This window comes from Bombina bombina, chromosome 4 (genome assembly GCF_027579735.1).
Source record: "Bombina bombina isolate aBomBom1 chromosome 4, aBomBom1.pri, whole genome shotgun sequence".
Classification (NCBI taxonomy): Eukaryota; Metazoa; Chordata; class Amphibia; order Anura; family Bombinatoridae; genus Bombina; species Bombina bombina.
In genome coordinates, this window is record NC_069502.1 from 938770181 (window position 1) to 938776614 (window position 6434).

Below are 6434 nucleotides of genomic sequence, written 5' to 3' on the forward strand. Positions count from 1 at the left end.
TGCTTGGTGTAAGATCTTGATGTGTGTCTCCATTAAGTTTGCAGATAGTGTCACCTTCCTAACTTTTTCAAGGCTATCCCCAATCATATCCCGGTCAATTTTAATGGCATCGTATTTGCGCCTTTTTGCCAAAATTTGTTCCATAATTTGGCTATCGTGGTGTTTGAGAATAAGGTCATATACATTTGCAAGTCTATGTGAGCCTTGCTTTGCTAGTGCACCTAGTGTATCAATGTAGGAAACCCCCGTTTTGAGAAGGCCATCTGCTTTTAACCTTGTTATATAGTGTTTGCATTGAAAGTACGCAAACCTATGATTGTTTGGGATTTGGTAAGTGTTTTGCATCTCCTGGAAGGAGCGGATCTCGAGAGTTAGTGGATTAATAAGCTGCATCAGTCCAGCCTTTGTGCAGATGTTCTTTCAGGAGATCATGTGGTCTGAGCAAAGCATGCTTCAGTACACTCGACCTCTGCTACGATTTCCCCAACCTCCCCATCCTCTTCCACGTCCTCTCCTGAAGCCACCTCTCTGCTCGTAAGGGACAATTCTGAGGCTTCCACTGTATTTGCCACTAGATGGGTTATATATCTGTCTGGAGTCTCTCTTTGGTCCAACTATTGGCTTTTTAGGAGGTGAACCAGAAGTCGCCTCATCACTTAACGTCTTTTGCCCAGGCTCTGCCTTCTGAACAGGTTTCCAGGACAATGATACTGTACTTTTGTAGGAGGGAGGAATGTGGAACAAATCTTTGATTAAAACATTTATATTGTTAGTTATTTTCAAAGCCACAACTTTTATTTTGTTCTCTTTTGTTTTGAGAGCCTCCCCAGTCTTCCCTTGCAGTGCCAGATGAAGCTGTCGGATGTAGACCTGAAGACCTCATACAAAATACTGTAACCTAATTTTGAAGTCTTTCAACTTCTCAGCATCAAACTTTGTAAGAAGGAAGTCTGGCAGCTTTCTACCAAGCTGGTGGAAACTGAAGAGTAAACATTCAACATAGCTGAACTGCAGCTTAGGTTCTTCATTAGCTGCATTCTCGACATTCTCCACCTCCTCAGGCGGGAATGGAATATACTCCACCAACTTGTCAAAAAGTTTATTTAAGTTTGATTCAAGTTTATCCATGTCTCCACAAAATGAACTCATCTCTGCCAGCATCTTCAACACTTCAAGCTGGACATTAAATCCTTCAACTGGACTGGTCAAAGTACTGAGGATGGGAAGGACAGTTTCACAGAAATAGGTCACAAATTTAGTGGAGTGGACATTTTTCAAGAAAAGGGGCACAGCCTGGCACATGCACTGAAGCAAGCGATCTACAGAGTCAGGATCTGCAGGATTTAGTGTCTGGTGCAGGCCTGCCTGTTCAGATACCAAGTCCACCAACTGCTGCCTTCCACTCCCTGTCGGCAAGGTCTTCATAGATGACAGGATCTTCATGAAAATAACAAACTCCTCTCCAGTAACATCACATAAAACCTTCTTTGATTCAGAAAATATAATGTCCTCCACATCGTTTGTTAGGATATCTTCTGGTAGAGTTTTCAGTTTGTTGGACAGGAATTTGATTGCTCTCTCTCATACAATATCCTCTCCTTGCAGAAACTGACTGAATAAACCTCCTAAGGTTCCTTTAGCATCAATTTTAAATATGATCAGCAAGGCATTGTTCACCAAAGTGAATTCAGCAGAGTCATCTGACTGAAGAAGCTGTGTGAAAATATCTACCACTCGCAGAAGGTTCTTTCCTGTAGCAAACTGTGGAAGTTCTTTGATGGCTTGCCTGTGGATAGAAACATCTTCATCCTCGCATAGATCAAGCTGAGCATTGAGAGCAGCATCTGCCAGGTCCAGAAAATTCTTGAAGAATTTAGGAATAAACTGTGCTGCCAATCTCACTATATTACTTGGTACACATTTTTATGCTGGCTCACATCCCATAGTTCTGGTAAAGCTCCTCTACAGTCAGTATCATGGCTATGGGAGTGCGACTTCTCTCTCGGACCTCTTGTGTGTGAGTGTGAGGCTAATGGATATCCCCGTTACCAAAAAAACTTGTTCCCTATACGTTTGATCCTATCTCTCGCTAATTCTTCCCTCATAAATCGCTCTACCGCACACAGGTCGTAAATCCACTCTCGCTCTTCGTACACAGTTCCCTACACCCTATTCTATTTTATTTTTATTTTTCATTATTTTTTTATTTTTACATTTTTTCACACTTTTTCTTCATACACCATCTTTGCAGACTCCATTTTGGATTTCCTGGACACTATCCACTTGGAACTTTAACTATATTGGACACCACCACAGAGAACAAATCACAAACTTTATTTTAATTTCTTACACTGTTTATTTTTCATCAGAGACGTTGAGAACACTGACACATTATTATTATTATATGTACATTGTTTATTATGCTTTATTATGCTTTTTGGTGCTCCTGTTTATTATGCTTTATATATATATAATATAAGAGAGAGATAGAGAGAGAATACACAGGAGCACCAAAAAGGCTAAAGAATATATTACTTATCCTGCTAAAATATTAATAAGATGTTTATTAATATTTTAATATCCAAGAAAATACAAAGGGCACCATTACGAGTGGCACACTAACAGTTACACGTAAGCGAAATAGGGTTTATCATGAGTGTTTGCATGCATCGGTTTAAGAGCTCATATTAGAAGTTGAAAGCAAACGCAAACGCAATTTACGTTAGACTGATTACTGTGTCGTCAGAGCTCTGGTTATCTGTTTCACGAAACTAAACAGTGTCACAAAACACATCAAAAATACATTAAAAAGGACAGTTACACTCTTAATAACACTATCCATTAAAATTATTTTTAAAACAAAATTGCACAAATAAGTTATAAGGGTTCAAAGATATGAGGTCTCAGGTGTTAGGAAAAAAAATAGGCAGGCAAAGGGCTTTAACATAGAGATACATACATATACGTCTAAATATGTTTTTGTATGTACATATATATATATATATATATATATTTATATGTATGTACATATGTATTTACGTATTTATATTTGTATATATTTACAGACATATACACATATAAACACAGAAATACATATGTGTACACATATAGACATATATATATAGTCAGGAGAGTATCCACTATTTGGATATTAAACTGAATTCAAACGTAATCATACATGTATTGAGGTAGAATTGTATTGTAATGAAATAGCAGGTAATACGATCCTGAATGCAAAATCATGCCACCCAAGATATACAGTTAAAGGGCCATAATACCCAAATGTTTAAACACTTGAAAGTGATACACCATAGCTGTAAAAAGCTGACTAGAAAATATCTCCTGAACATCTCTATGTAAAAAAGAAAGATATTTTACCTCAAAAGTTCCTCAGTAGCCACCTCCCATTGTAAAGGATTTCTAAGCAGCATTTTAGTGTGTCTGTCCTGGGACAGCTTAGGGGATGAGCCTCGTGAACTCTCATATTATTTCACCAATCAGGTAAAGGAAGCTTACTATGAAATCTCATGAGAGTTAAGTCAACTCTCATGAGATCACAGTAAGAGTTCATGACCTCAGCACTGCTGATGCTGATTGGCTGCTGTTCATTTCTTCATTTTTTTTTATTTTTACCTGCAGCTGGGAGCAGGTGAAGTATAAGTTTTTACACAGAACTTACTCTGCTGAGCTGAGGAGATTGTGAGGTAAAATATCTTCCTTTTTTATATAGAGATGCTCAGGTGATATTTTCCTGTCAGCTCTTTACAGTTATACTGCATCAGTTTCAAGTGATTTAGCATATGAGTATTATGTCCCTTTAATGTTATCCCTAAGAGCCAGTACATGAGAGTCAAACGTAACTGCACTGACCCTCAAAAATATGAAAGTCATGCCCATGATTTGACAAAAAGATTCCTTGATAGAGGTTATAGGAAAGAGAATTTAGAGATTGTAAAAAGTCAAGTAGATATTTTGGACAGATGTTCCCTTTTTCTTCCAAAAAAGAAAACTAGTTCTTTTTAACACAAACCTAAGTTCATCACCACATATAGTAATGAATATCATAAGATTTGCAAAACAGTACGCAATTCATTGCCAATTTTAGAGACTGATGATGAACTTAAGGAAACTGTGCATGAAGGGTTTGGTTTTATATTGCTAAAGGCAAAAACTCTAGGTAACATATTGTCACCTTCAATGTTGCCTTCCAGAAAGAAAAAGAACTGGCTTTCACTAAAACATGGTTTCTTTAAATGTAATAGTAGCAGGTGTAAATCCTGTTCATACGCTATGTTTGGTTCAGAATTTACTTCACAAGTTACAGGAAAAGTATACCAGATTAGACAATATGCAACATGTAATTTTTGCTATGTAATATACCTTCTGACCTGTATGGGGTGCTATAAGCAGTATGTGGCTTACCACTAGAGCCCTTAAGGCTCACTTTTTAGAGCATTTGAGAGCCATTATCACTGCACTTTAAAAAGGAACATAACACAGATAGCTCGCTCTTGGTATTTCAGTGTATCCAAGTTGTTCCAAGACACCCCAGGGGGGGTAACAGAGAAGAAGTCCTTAAACAACGTGAAGTCTTTTGGATATTCCAACTGGACATTAGAAAACCAAGATGTTTCAATTCAGAGTGGGATGTTAATCTATTTGTGTAGGGATAATGGGGCCTATTTATCAACCTCCGTATGGAGCGTGATGCCCCGTGTTTCTGGCGAGCCTAAAGACCGCTGCTCCATAACCTGTCCGCCTGCTCTGAGGCGGCGGACAGACATCGTTGAAAAATCAACCCAATCCAATACGATCGGGTTGATTGACACCCCCTGCTAGCGGACGATTGGCCGCAAATCTGCAGGGGTCGGTATTGCACCAGGAGTTCACCAGAACTGCTGGTGCAATGATAAATGCCGAGAGCATATGCTGTCGGCATTTATCGATGTGCAGCGGACATGATCTGCAATATCGGATCATGTACGCTCGCATCATGATAAATAGGCTCCAATGTGTTTTGGTAAATAATATTATTATTATTTGCAGTCCTTCTTTGAATTCCTTTTTGTATATATGTATATACTAACATTACACATAGCCTATGTTTTACACTCTGTATAAAGCTGAGTGAAGCTCCTGTGATAATTTGTATACAGGTGAGGTACCTATGATTACACTGTTTGTGATAAGATATAGAGACTTGAGGAGGAGGGGCTATGTGTGTATAAGTAAGGTACTATCCATTTGATATTTAAGGGTCATTGAGAAAGAACAGTATGATGAATATGAAACATGTTTGACCCTATTTTTGTGATATGTTTCTTGTTGGATAATGCCTTTTAAAGTTGTGCTTTTATATCCTTGAGTCCTGTGGTCGTCTGGAGCTGGGTGCTGTATGGAGGAGGTTGTTTGCTATATTTTGTGAAGCGCTAGATGGAACGCTTACCTGAGGCGAGTGACGTCATCATCTGGGGACCGTCATTGAATACAAGCGTATGTCAGCTGTACTGATACATTACTAGAGCGTGAAGGCGGCTGAATTGTTGTGGACGCATACTGAGGGTAGGAGTATCTTCCTTGAGTGCTACTACTCTGTTCGTTTGTTGGTCATATATATAAGTGCATTGGAGCCCTTTGCAGTCAAGTAGATGAAAACATGAGAAAGCAAATTTATGCAATATTCATAATTAATAAATGGCTAGATTACGAGTTTTGCGTTATGAACGGCTCACTACTAACTTGCAAGTTATTTCCACCGCTCACCTCCCTATAGCGCTGCTATTACAGGTTTTCAAAAACCCGGCATTAGCAGGCAATATGCCAGTGTTGAGCCCCACTGAGCTCCATACCGCACCCAAATACCAGCTCCCGTGCACAATTTCCCCATTGACATCAATGGGGAGAGCTGGCTAAAGAAAAGCCTAACACCTGCAATAAAGCAGCGTAAAGCTCTGTAACGCAGCCCCATTGATTCCTATGGGAAAGAAAAGTTATGTTTACACCTAACCCATAAACCCAGAGTCTAAACACCCCTAATCTGCCGCCCCCGACATCACCTTGAGAAAAAATATACGATAGCGCATTCACTAAAATAGTCCTATATGAGCCACTCCCAAGTACTTATATCCTTCCACGATAAGTATTTATTAGAAACTAGAATAGAAACAAGAGTAAGAAGGCACTACAAGTAGCAATAGGATCTTGCAACAATTGTTAATTAATGATTAGTAGCAAACTTATCTTAACCAGATACTTTCTCAATGGATGTAAAAAAACATTTAAAGTGTTACAATCACATTTATTTGGTGTAAAAGCTTATGCTTTTTGTAAAGGTTTTTTTACGGACACATAAGTATCAATTGCATAAGCTTTTACACAAATTTAATGTGATTGTAACACTTTAAATGTTTTTTACATCCATTGAGAAAGTATCT

At 38.5% G+C, this 6434-nt stretch overlaps 1 pseudogene; it reads right to left on the minus strand.

Annotated features, from left to right (window-relative positions):
* Window positions 1–453: 453 nt before the first annotated feature.
* Window positions 454–5465, minus strand: LOC128658092 (apoptosis inhibitor 5-B-like; annotated as a pseudogene).
* Between the last annotated feature and the right edge of the window lie 969 nt (window positions 5466–6434).